Genomic DNA, 12701 nt, shown 5'->3' on the forward strand with positions numbered 1-12701 from the left:
TTATGAATTAGAAGGCCATGACCTGAGGGGAGGGTTTTCTGATGAAGGTTGGCTGAAAGGTCAACTTGGTCCATTGTCTTGTCCTACATTTTATAAGCCCAGAATTCTAAGTAAAATCATGACAAACTATTTTATTTCCCAAAAGGCTAATTTTTAATTTGACGATGGGAAAATTATACACCAGTTAGAATGCTTTTGCTGGTATAAACAACCTTTCTACTCCCTTTCCTCCTTTTTAGTCAGGTCTACTTGATTATTTAATAAATTCAATTCACAAATATATATTCAACATATGTATCAGACAGATGCTGAATATCTATGTGTCAGATGTATGTGAGAGATACAACCATGAAAAAGGCAAACATGTTCCCTGTTTTCATGGAGTTTAAGATCTATGGATCTGAATTCAGTAAGCAGGAATCAGAGAAGGTTGTATGATTTTAATATTTAATGACTTTAAGCTATGTAAGCTAGATGTACCCAGCTCTGTATTTGGTATATATCCACTACAGGACTTGGCAGGTTGAGTCCAAAGGCCAGGGCACTACCACCTCCTCCTGATAGTCATGTTAATTAATGCTTTACTCTCTGAATCCCATTTTCTGTATTTTAGGATTATTGCTGCCTCCTCCCACTGCCTTATTTTGATACATTAGTTCTTAAGATGGGTAGTACGCTCTATTTTCTGTTCAAATATACTATATCTGCATTTTAATCCAGACTTTGTCTCTTACTGTGGGACCTGGGACAAGTTATTTTGTGCCTTGGTGTTTCTTTCTTGTAAAATGGGAATAAGAAATTCCAATCCTATACAGTTTTTATGAATATTAAATTAAATAATATAACATATGCAAAATGCCTAGGCATAGGTCTGTTACACTGAATAAGAGACTTTCTATCAGTCAGATACTTCTTTTACATGTATTAACAACTTTCACATTAATCCTAGAAGGTAGGTAGTTTTTAATCCCCAATTCACAGATTTGTATCCTAAGATCTAGAAATGTAGAATAACTTGCTTGAGGTCACACATTTATCAAATGGTTGAACTGGGATTTGAGTGCAGTCACTGTGGGTCCAGGGTCCTTACTCTTTAACACCTGTAGTAGAGTCCCTCTCCTTGAGTACTTATTTCCTTCCCTTTCTCACCTCAAGTCCATCCCTCTACTGGCTATTTCCACTTGGGTGACTTCCTATTGTCTTAATCCAGGAGTTCTTACCTGGAGCCCATGAGTGGGTTTCAATTAATATCTTTAACCTGTAAATTAATCAGGACTCTCAGATGTAAGAGGCAGAAATGCAGCTCAAATAAGCTCAACCATGGAGGAATTTCAATAATGGACTAGGAATCTCCTGGAATCCAAAACTAGAAATGTGATGGATCCTTGGAGTAATATGCCATTAGGACATGTGCTCTGTCTCTCTCATTTCTGACCTGGTATTTTCTCTGTCTCTGTCTCTCCTCTCATTCTATATTTGAGCATTCTCTGTGTTTTTAGGCTCACATGTTAGAAAACACATCAGCTAACCACACTCATAGCTTCAGTTACTAAAGAGAGACTGACCTGGTTATTTGCATATATAAACTATAAAAATCCCAGGAAGGGCTCTGATAGGCTCCACTTGGGTCAAGAACTTTCTGGCAATCAATTCCATGGATGTCCACAACAAACTGTGTATTACATAAAAGTAGGAGTATCTTTTTTTTTTTTTCCTGGAGAGAGGATCCATTGGCTCTATCAGGTTCTCAAAGGAAGTGATTTGTAACTCAAAAGCAATAAAGAACTACTACAAACACAAACTATGTGCAAACCATCTCTTTCTTCTCTTTCAAACCAAACCTTTTGACTCCCCTGCTTTGGTCATTGGTACCACGGTCTTCTCGACAGTCTTGTCACCTGGTTGTTTTGGTTTCTTACTGTTCTTTACCAACCTGCATTCAAAGAAAGTTCTATTAATTCTTCCCATGCAATGGCTATTGGAACTATTCCTTTCTATTTCTATTGCCACAATTCTTGACTATCAGCTGTCACTTTCTTTAGCTCATTAAATAGTAATATCTTCTTAACCAGATCCTAATCTCTTATTCCTCCTCACTCAAATCTACCCTATTAGATGAATATTTTAAACACCGTCATCATGTTACTCTTTGGCTCAAAGACTTCACAAAGTCTCCTTTCCTGGGTAGGACATTGCAATTTGGTACTGGCGCACATTTCCAACCTCTTACCAACTGATGTTTTACCTCTTTTATCTTCCGATTTGCAAATACTCTTGTATCCATCTATACATATTGCTCACTGGTCTGTTTTTTAGACTTGCAACATGTCTATTTGCAGTTCACACCAATGCTTGTCTTTGTTAAGAAAGCGACTCACCTCCAAAAGGGGTTAATTCTTTGACCTGAGTTATGCTCATTCCCTGCTTTGAACTTTTGTTGATTTTCCAGGAAACTTCTTGGAATAGTCTTTCCTTCTCTCCAACTATATATTTCCCCTATTCTACTTCGTTCAAGAAGTGGTCCCATACTATCCCAATCAAACTTGTCTCTTCTCCCTCTTATGAATTATTACATAACAGTTTTTCTCATGTTGACACTTAATTCTCTAACATGCTGTACTAATGTCAGTTAAGCATTGTTTCCCAAATAGATTATGAAGTTCTAGTATGCAAGACACCTCCCAAATAAGTTAAATGTGTCTTACGGCACTTTCCACAGTTATATACATAGAGTAGATATAAATACTTGTCAAGCATTTATAAATATCAACGTAAAAATATATGGAGTTTTGTTATTCACATTATACATGAGTTTTTCATGTATAATGAAAGATATTTACTAGAAACTGCTTTTAAATAGTAGCTCCTCTATGTGGAAATGTTTTTAAGTGTTAGTCTAGAAATTAAATATTCATCAAAAGGCTGAGGTGCGAGTCGGTGGGGAAACGTTGAAGCTATCAAAGTGGAAGTCATCAATTGCAGATAAAAAGAAGTGACATTATGAAAAACAATCAACTCAAGAAGAAAAGTCTCTTTTACATCAACTTTTCAGAAATACTTTCATTGTATAACACGGTTCACATATTAAACAGACGTATTCTGTGTTCTCATTTACATCTTATAAAACATCCTGAAGGTAACTGATAGAGGATAAGGTTTATGTTTGGGTTCAGATAGTGGCTCTGTCTGCTATTCAGTGTGATCTTGACCTAATCATTTAACTTCTCAGAACCCCTTCTTCCCTCCTCACCTAGAAAATTGAGATAATACTTACCTGATAGAATGCTGTAAGAATTAAGTAAGGTAGTATATATACGGCATTTAGTAAAGTATTTGCAGCTAGGAGGCAATCAATCAGTGGTGGATGTTACTCTTTATTCAATAGGGAGAGAGGTGAAGGAAAAGGGCAAAAAAGGTGGGTCTGCTGGTTTACTTAAGAGATTTAGAGGTGCCAGGGGAAGACGCATGTAGAGGTAAGAGATTGTGTAGAGCTGATAGACCAAGAAAGGGCATTTTGAATGGTATGGAAAAGTTGGGCGGTATAGGGTAAGTTTCAGCTACTTTATGGGCAATTATTTGCAGGTTCCTCTTACATGGGATACATTATGTTTTCAATTTAACCTACAGACTAAATCAGCTCTTGACTAGAATGGATTATTAGTAGGTAAGAAATTTAGCATTCTCTGAATTTAAGAATTAGTGACAGAAAAGGAAATCAGACTGAGGAGTTGAAAACGGGGGTGGCTTCTCTCTACAATGTTGCTCTCCATCCCTTACCATTTCTTCCACAAAGTTACAGTATGGCAGCAAACTGTAAGAGGTAACAGCAGAAGTATGTGGAAGAGCACTGGCGAACAGAATCATGTTGGATGATCAAAACAGAGAAGTAGTGAGTTCATTCCAGCAGACACTGGCAATGCTCAGTGTGAACACGAGATTTGGGAAAGGGCAGCCAAAAGAAATGGAGATGGATCTATGGAAGTATGATGAGGATAGTGAATCTGAGTTACTCACTTCATCAGATTAAGGGACCCTGTGGGTCAAAGCTATTAGAACTTACTGTGGGAAAATCCAATAAAGAACTCTGCTGCTCAAATTGCTCAATTACAGTGTTTTTCTAATTTCCAGGAAAAATGGACTTAAAGTTTTTCATTTTGTTACCTTATGAAAATTTGCAAACACATTTTAAAGGAAAAACGCAGATGTATTTTAAAAATACATTATTTTTTAAATATGTGGGAGATCTGCATAAATACAGCCAGATTTAGTACTAGTAAAATTGTGTCAAGTCCATATAGCAGAATTAAATGTATCAATATTTCCTAGTGTTCCACAATGAGCATCATAATTTCTAAGTACTGACACCTGAACTAGTTTGAAAACTAACACATTACATCCCTGACTGCCTTTTGTTATTTCTTGGGGGAAGGAATGTTATTAGCTTGTAACTCAAAGGCAAAGGCTTAGATACAAAGTAATCTTCAGAAGAAATAAAAGAGACCAAAGGAGAATAGGGCAAATATATAACAATAGCTACTGTTTCCTGAGCACTTATTTTATACCAGGCTCTGTGCTAAGTATTTTTCAAACACATTTCATTTGATCTTTACAACCATCCTGTGCAGTATCATCACCCTCATTTCATAGATGAAGAAAAGAAGGCTCAGAGACTTGGGGAAGGTCACTGAGCTGGTAAGTGGAAGGTGGACACTGAGATTCAAACCCAGCTATTTGCAACTGCAGTCATGATGAGGTAATGACATCTGTGTGTATACACTTTATTTTTTAAAAATTTTTTATTAAGGTATGATTGATATACACTCTTATGTGTGTATACACTTTAAAACAAAATTTAAAAATTGAGATATGATAAAGCACACAAATATTTTTGTACATATATTAACTCTTGCAATGATTAACTAGATCATATATGCAACCCAACATTTCCAGCAACCCAAAAGGCTCCCTCCTGTCCTCTCTCAGTCAATTCCCCCAGAAGTAATCCCTATTCTGCCTCTATCACCATAGATAGGTAGGTTTTACTGAAAGTAACCTGACTTTTTGAGGTTGTCGCCAAAAGATTCCATATACCAATCCTTCACCGTGTCATTTTAGCTGTAGTATCTAAAAGTGCTCTAGTTCTAACTTTTTAAGCACTCACTGTAGAGACAGGCTGTCAGAAATGGCTTTATATTCAATTTCTTGTATTATTCTGATATTAATATTAATTAAAAAAACAAACTCCTGGATGAAGTAGATTCAAATGACTGCTACAAACTATCTTAAACAACACAGAAATAAGTTCCTTGACTGAAGTAATTTAGTGCATCTATTTCCAATCATGGCTTCTCATTAGGAAATGGATGACCACGAAAGGTCATTTCAGTTTATGGAAGTGAAGACTAGCCAGGCAGAGTATGTAACAGTGATTGTTCTGCATAATCTTACAGCACATGAAAAAAATTATATCCAGACTTCTTCCACAGTTGACTTGCTGTTTTATGATGCAAGGGAAAGTAAAGTAAAAGGGAAGATCTAGATGGAGGGTAGGGGGGGAAATATGACCTTCAAGGAGGCTTTAATGTGGTTGGTCTCCGTACCTTGCCGACCCTTAAAACACGCTGCTTGGTGTCCAACCTGGAAGTGACAGAAGCAGTGTCCCAATTTCACCTCAAGCTCTCAAGTTGTAATTGGTAAATTTTCAGCAAATACTCTAGATAACAGTCTCCCTTTTCTTTCCTCCCTCCGCCCTCCCCACCACTGCTGGTTTTGCACCTAGTTCTGATTCCACCACAGCCAACGGAGGCATTTTGAAGCAGTCTACAGATGACAAGTGAGCATCAGGGAAAGAATAACTGACATCTGCACAGTTCGATGATTCTAGGAGTGGTATGTGCGCAAGGTGACTTAAGTGGAGGAGACCTACAAGACCGTTCAGGCCGTCAAAGCAGGAGGACAGGCCCAGAGTGGGCGCACGTGACAGCAGCACCTCGAGAGTGACATCACCCCTGGGGGCGGGGCCCAACTATCTAGGGCCTTGTCTGCTAGTGAGCTTCCTCTCCTCTTCCCCACTGAATGCTCTCGACCCCACCGCCCCCGAGTCAAAGCCCCCTGAAGAGACGAGACATGCCCAGACCTCACGGAGCGGCAGAGCCAGGGGCCAACCTCTCGGCGCAGAGAAGGGATCTATCCTCGCTCTCTCTGCCAGCCGCTCCCCACCCCCAAACCGTGCAGGGGGCGGGGGCGCGCGCGCTCCACCACGCACGCGCCCCCACGCACGCGCTCTGCCTCCGCGCTCGCGCTCCTCCCCGCCCCGGAGCGGAGGGGGCGGGGCTGCGGGCGGCCGCCGAGGGTGCGACGCCCCCGGCGCGGCAGCGGCGCTAGCGAGCGGCCGGCGGGGCGCGGGTAGCTGGGCGCGCGGCTCGGGCCGGGCCCCCTGGCACACCGCTTCGCGCGAGCGGCCCGCTGGGCGAGGAAAGCTGTGAGCACTCTGATCGCCGGGCTCCGGGCCGCCGGCGCTGCCCTCCCGCCGCCGCCCTCCGCGCCTCCTCCGGGCGGCCCCGCCTCCGATCCCATCCCCCCCGCTCTCACCTCCCGGCTGTGCCGCGCGTGAGGCGGAGCTGGGCGCCCGCCGCCGCCGCCGCGCTGAGGGGCGAGAGCCTGCACCCGAGCCGCCGCTGACAGGAGGACCGCCGCGGGCTGCGCTCGCCGGCCCCGAGGCCCCGCCGCGCCTTTACGGGGCGCAGACCCGCCGCGGGCGCCGGAGCGCAACGAGGGGCTCTGGGAATCGCGGGCGGCGCCGGCGGGCGGCGCGGTGCTCGCGGGAATCTCCGGGGCTGGGGCTTGACCCCGAGGTGCACCGAGCCCCTCAGAGCAGCAGGTAAGAGCCCCGGGGAGCCGAGGAAGGAAAGGTCGCTTCAGTGACAGGGGCGTTCGCCTCCGGCGCCTCGGCTCCAGCCAGAGGGGCGGGGGCGATCGGGGAGACAGCGAAACGGGCAGCCAAGTGCCTCCAGTGTCCAAGGCGTGGGGAAGGTTGGCTCCAAATGTGGCAGTCAGGATGACTTCAGATGGGTTCGGGATCGGTCACTTCGGTGTCACCGGAGGTGTCGTGGAATTCGGTGCCGAGAGTCTCCGAATGACCGGGACCCAGGATGAGATGCGAGGCAGATTGCTAAACGTGGCAGGGAATGTGGTGCAGAACGAGTTGCAAAATCAGCCCCCAGAATGCAGTATAAAAGTAGTTGTGGAATGTGTCAGGTAAGGCATAGGGTGGGTTGGCCTGCGTGGCGTTCAAATTTCTGGTGAAAATGTTATTAGTGATATTAACAATTCCTCTGGGATAGCAGGCATAGTATAAGAAAAGATTAATAAGGCCCATTGCTTGATATTTTATCACAGGAAATCGAGAGGCGCTATATGATATGCTAATGCTTGAGATACAGTACCCACGTGAAAGGGAAACATTTTGTGTCTAGGTGTGAGATGGGAAAGGAAAAAAATTGGGCTAAAATAATGCCATGTTTTGCCATCAGAGTGTGGAGCACTGATACAATTGTATCGTGCCATTTATTCCAGTTGTGGAATGTTTAAAATGGTTTTCACAAAACGTAAATAATGATAATTAACATTAGGAAGATGTGGTGTTTTGGGTGTCTTTCCCTCTCTTCACTGCCCCTCTCCAGGAAAAGAAAGAAAGAAAAAAAGCCCCACCACATCATGACCGAAATTCTGAGTTCAAGATCATTAAGCAAAGGGAATTTTTTTTCAAATGTGCCTCTTTCTTCATTTTTACACAGGTGAAAATGTCTGGAATGAGGAAAACAAAACAATATGGTGAACAAAAGGGATACATTTTCAGGCATTTTGAGGGGCTGAAGCCAAAAGCTATTGCAATGGTTGATTACAGTGAATGACAGCAGTGTTGTATTATTGCACGTTCTTAGTGTTGGGGTGGCAAAATAGGGGGAAAATTGAATACTGTTAATGTGGCATAAAAAAGCAACAACCTGGATATTGTCAGTGGAGTGCTTCTTGCAGCATTTCCCAGGTAGATCATCTTAGGCACAAAAATAAAATATTAAATTCTCCCCTGTATGAAATTACCCACATGCTGCAAAACATTGTGACTTATATTTAAGAAGAATAGCTGTGTTTTGAGAGGATTGTCAGAACATAGCTGGAATTTCCGAAGTAACAAAAGACAGCTCCATGAGCTATTGAATATAACTTATATGTAACATTTCAGTGAGTGTACCATGAAACAAGCAGGAATATCTGGATGTGCTCATTAGGACACAGTTAATTACTGATGAGATTTTAGTGTTTTATATTCTTATAGAGAAACTGAATAACTTGCCTGAATGTTGGTATAAATAAGAACATTAAGTAATTTGCCAGATAATCTGAAAATTCATACTGATAGTCTTTCCCTAGGTCCAAATTCAGCCATCTAGGGATCATTTGCCTCAGAGACAAAACTGAATTTTCCCTGGAGATTAATTTTTAGTTTTATTTAGTCATTTCTGTAGATATGTCCCTCATCTTGAGGCTATGTTGGGACTAAAGCAGAGAGAAGAGAGCCAGAGGAGAATAAAGAGCAGTTCTGTTGGGTTTTCCTGTTTTGTGCCGACTGTAAGCCATATGTACTGCCACCCCCTACTGTCTGTAGGAAAAGGTGATGCAGAGCCCCATTCTTTTCTTGTTATCACTGCCCCCTTGTGTAAGGGAAGAAATTGATAGTTGAACTTCAGGAAACTGCTCTCCTCAGATTGTTCTTGATAGAGTGACTATGTAGATTTTAAATTAATTACCTGTTCTCTTCAAAGTTGCAGGGCTTTAAACTTAACAATTAGTCAGGCTTCAGATTTAGTGTGTATTTTTGAAAGTATCTAATTTTAGGCAGTAATTCAGATTGCTCAGAATGTTTTCAATATGTTTGTGAAGATGGTGCCCTATTATTACTGGCAGTCGTACTGGTAGAAATAGGTCACCCTTATATAGCACCTACTCTGCGCCAGTCCTGTGATCTGTATTATAATGAGTCCCAGCACCCTATGAGGTATTTACTGTTATTTCCATTTTGCTGATCAGAAACTGAAACACAGAGATGTTAAATTATTTGCTCAAGATTATTACTTTGTTGTATTCAGAAGCTCCAGCCCCACACTCTGTGCTCTTAACCAATATTCTGTATTGCCCTCTCAATCAAATCTGTGTTGACACCCATCATGAAATGCAGGTGTTCATCATAAAAAAGCAAATACTACAGATGTAGATAAACTTAAGAAGTGAGACACATTAAAATGTTAAGCCTACAAATACACCAAAAATACAGTTACTTATAATATGAACACTTCTCTTTAGGAATTTATTTTTGTAATTTATTTCTGGGATTATGAGTAGAGGAGTATTAGTACTTTTTACGTAGTTAAGGAAGCCTGACTAAAGCCTATCTGAAGCCTAAGTTTAAAGCCCTTGTGATGAAGGTTGGTTTTTGGGGGAACTGTAGAGGTAGAAACCTACTTTCAAGTAGGTTGATATGTATGTGTGTGTGTATGTACATCTGTACTATGTTTTTAAAACACTGGTAAACACTGCTGATTTTCTTAAAGAAAATTAAGGGGAAATTACCAGTTTTTTCTTTGTACTTAATATTTTTATGATCTCTGTTGTAATTAGCAAAAATGGATTGGATGTATATATACATTTTACCTTTTCCATCTAACAATTGTTGGCTCATATTTTTCTCACATATAAACAGTTTTATAGATTTTAATACATATGTAACAATATTTATAAAAACGTATTAAGTATAAAGAGTAACAATGCAACCAATATTCCTACACCTTCCACCCAATTTAAAAATGGATTATCACCTCCTACACTTGTAACAATTATTTTCTTCTCTTAGCCAAACATTTTGCCATTCTGTGAATCATATATTTCAAGTAATCACATACTGCTTCAATTTTATTTTATTTTATTAATTTATTAATTTTAAATTTTGGTATTGTTAATGTACAATTACTTGAACAACATTATGGTTACTAGACTCCCCCTATTATCAAGTGCCCCCCACATACCCCATTACAGCCACTGTCCATCAGTGTAGTAAGATGCTATAGAATCATTACTTGTCTTCTCTGTATATACTGCTTTTCCTGTGTCCCCCCCCACTACATTATGTGTGCCAATTGTAATGCCCCTTTTCCCCCCTTATCCCTCCCTTCCCACCTGTCTTCAATTTTTTATACTTTTGATGATAAGGGAATTTGTTAAAAGGGAATTAAATATAATATCCTACTGATTATGGGTGAGACTTGTTCAAAATTTGTTTAATGTATTTAAATTTGTTATAGACTCAGATCATGCTCTGTATTGTATGTTGGTTGATAGTTAATTTTAAACTATTTCACTTATAAAACCTAATTTGGTGATTGCAATCTTTATCATAAAGATTTACTAACGTTGTTAAGCATTAGTAGATTAATTCTCTCTTTCAGTACTGAATCCTGACTGTCCCATGCTAGCTCTCCAGCTTTTCCCCCTCTTCCTCACAAATACCTTTGCTGTTTTAGTATTTTCTCAGTGACTCTGTGTGCATTTTTTTGATTGGAGAAGGAGGAAGGCCTAGATAGGAGTACAGTAGTCTCCTTCCTAATCTGCAGAGAATACTTTCCAAGATCCTTAGTGGATACCTGAAACTGGATAGTACTAAACCCTATATATATTATGCCTTTTCCAGTACACACATACCTATGATAAAGTTTAGTTTATAAGTTAGTGCAGTAAGAGCTTAACAACAATAACTAATAATAATACAAAACAATTATAATAATGTAGTGTCCATAAGTTGTGTGCATGTGGTCTCTCAAAATATCTATTGTCCTTTACTAACCCTTAGGATGATGTGAGATGACAAAGTGCCTGTGTGATGAGGTGAAGTGAGGTGGGTGATGTAGGTAGGCATTGTATCCTAGCATTAGGCTACTATTCACCTGGCAGTATATGTCAGAAGGAAGATCATCTGCTCTGGATTGCGGTTTACCATGGGTAACTGAAACTATGGAAAGTAAAACTGAGGAGAAGCAGGGACTATTGTATACCAAACCAGTAATTCCAAAAGAGGAATATTAAGGTAGTTGAGACTCAATAGATATGAGGTAGAACAAGTGTGCATGAGAGAAAGACGTCAAAATTCTATCCTTGTCATATTTCTTCCCCTTACAATAGAATTAAAATTGAATCTCTGAGACACACTGATTAGGCACAGTATTTGAATTATATTGGATTGTATTTACACAGAATAACCAATATTAGCTGGATATTTTTACTGATGATACCTAGATTTTATTTTAGGGAGTTAGAACAAGCTGTTGAAGATGGCTGCTTGTTTTTCTAACTAGTCTGATCAAGGTAACAAATAATATAAAATAGTTTGGAAGCTAGTTTAATTATTTGTACTTTTTTTTTTTCTGTGAGTGAATTGAAACTCAGCATTGTCATATGTGCTGAGTGCCTGTAGTCATCAAATACTATTATTATTATTTGGAGAGAAGGCACTGTTTAAATACCTTCTTTAGTCTTTGTTATAATATCATGAAAACTATCACTTGGTTTATTTGAATAGTAGTTTCTATAGTAAGTAATTTTAGATGAAGATTGCTTATGATTTAAAAAACTGAGTTAAGGAGATGTATATATGGTGATGCAGAATATATATCCCTAATGAGTCTCTTTAAAAATCTGTGGAGTGGAATAGGTTACAAGAAGAGCTTAAAGATTTAAAACAATAATTTTTCTACCCAGTGGTCCTTTTCTTTTTCTTTTAGATGGTTTTTTACCTTGAGCCTTTAAAATTCAAGGTAATATTAGATGGAGAACAAGAAATTTGGCCCTGAGTTTTAAAAGGCTAAGACAGGTTGAGGATACAATAAATGAAAGTTTCCGGGAGGCATTTTTCTTTTTTCCAAAAAGCTCTCTTAAAGTAATTATAATACTATAATTATTTCTGGAAACAGATTTCTTTTATTAAGACAGTTTTATTTAAATAAATACCTTTATAAATCTTTTGAGAGCTATGTTTATCGACGTTACAAAATCAGAAAAGTTGCTTTTTCATGGGCCATACATTACAACAATGTCTTATGTTCAGCTTCTGTTTGTCCTTGAGTAGTTGAAGGCAAACATAACTAAGTTTAAGAGACAGAAGAATTAAGTTGGTGTTAGTCTCAATCATGCCCTTTCTTTACCCTTTTCTTCTTCATAATATCAATGTCTGCCTTTATTCAGTGCATGGTATATTCTACCTTTGAAACTCTTTTTTTTATCAGAACTTGGGATTCTGATGTCAGTCATTTAAACTGAGTAGTTGCATTATAGTGAATAATCTTGTTGGTGTGATTTTTAAAAATCCAGTTGCCCAATAATCCTTTTGCATTTATGTACCTTTCTTTCACAGATACTTTGCTGCCACAGTGATCTTAGTAACTTGGTCATCTGATCTTGTCACTCTTTTCTTCAGGGTCTTATTGCGACCCCTAATCACTTCATGGATAAATGGAAACTTCTTAGCAAACCATGTAAGGTTCTTCATAATCTGATCCCTCCCACTTTAGACTCGTTGTCTGCCACATTCTTCTTCACAGTTGTACTTCGGGAATACTGAAGTGCTTATGGATCCTTCATTTTGTAATATTTTC

At 39.6% G+C, this 12701-nt stretch overlaps 1 protein-coding gene across 9 annotated transcripts in view; it reads left to right on the forward strand.

Annotated features, from left to right (window-relative positions):
* Positions 1-6741: 6741 nt before the first annotated feature.
* Positions 6742-12701, forward strand: part of TANC2 (tetratricopeptide repeat, ankyrin repeat and coiled-coil containing 2) — a 376540-nt gene continuing 370580 nt past the window's right edge. For all 9 annotated transcript variants that reach the window (XM_036899778.2, XM_057501594.1, XM_057501595.1 and 6 more), the window contains exon 1: positions 6742-6880. The gene's annotated coding sequence lies outside the window, so the exon portion shown is untranslated. The remainder of the gene's footprint in view (positions 6881-12701) is intronic.

This window comes from Manis pentadactyla, chromosome 4 (assembly GCF_030020395.1).
Source record: "Manis pentadactyla isolate mManPen7 chromosome 4, mManPen7.hap1, whole genome shotgun sequence".
Lineage (NCBI taxonomy): Eukaryota > Metazoa > Chordata > Mammalia > Pholidota > Manidae > Manis > Manis pentadactyla.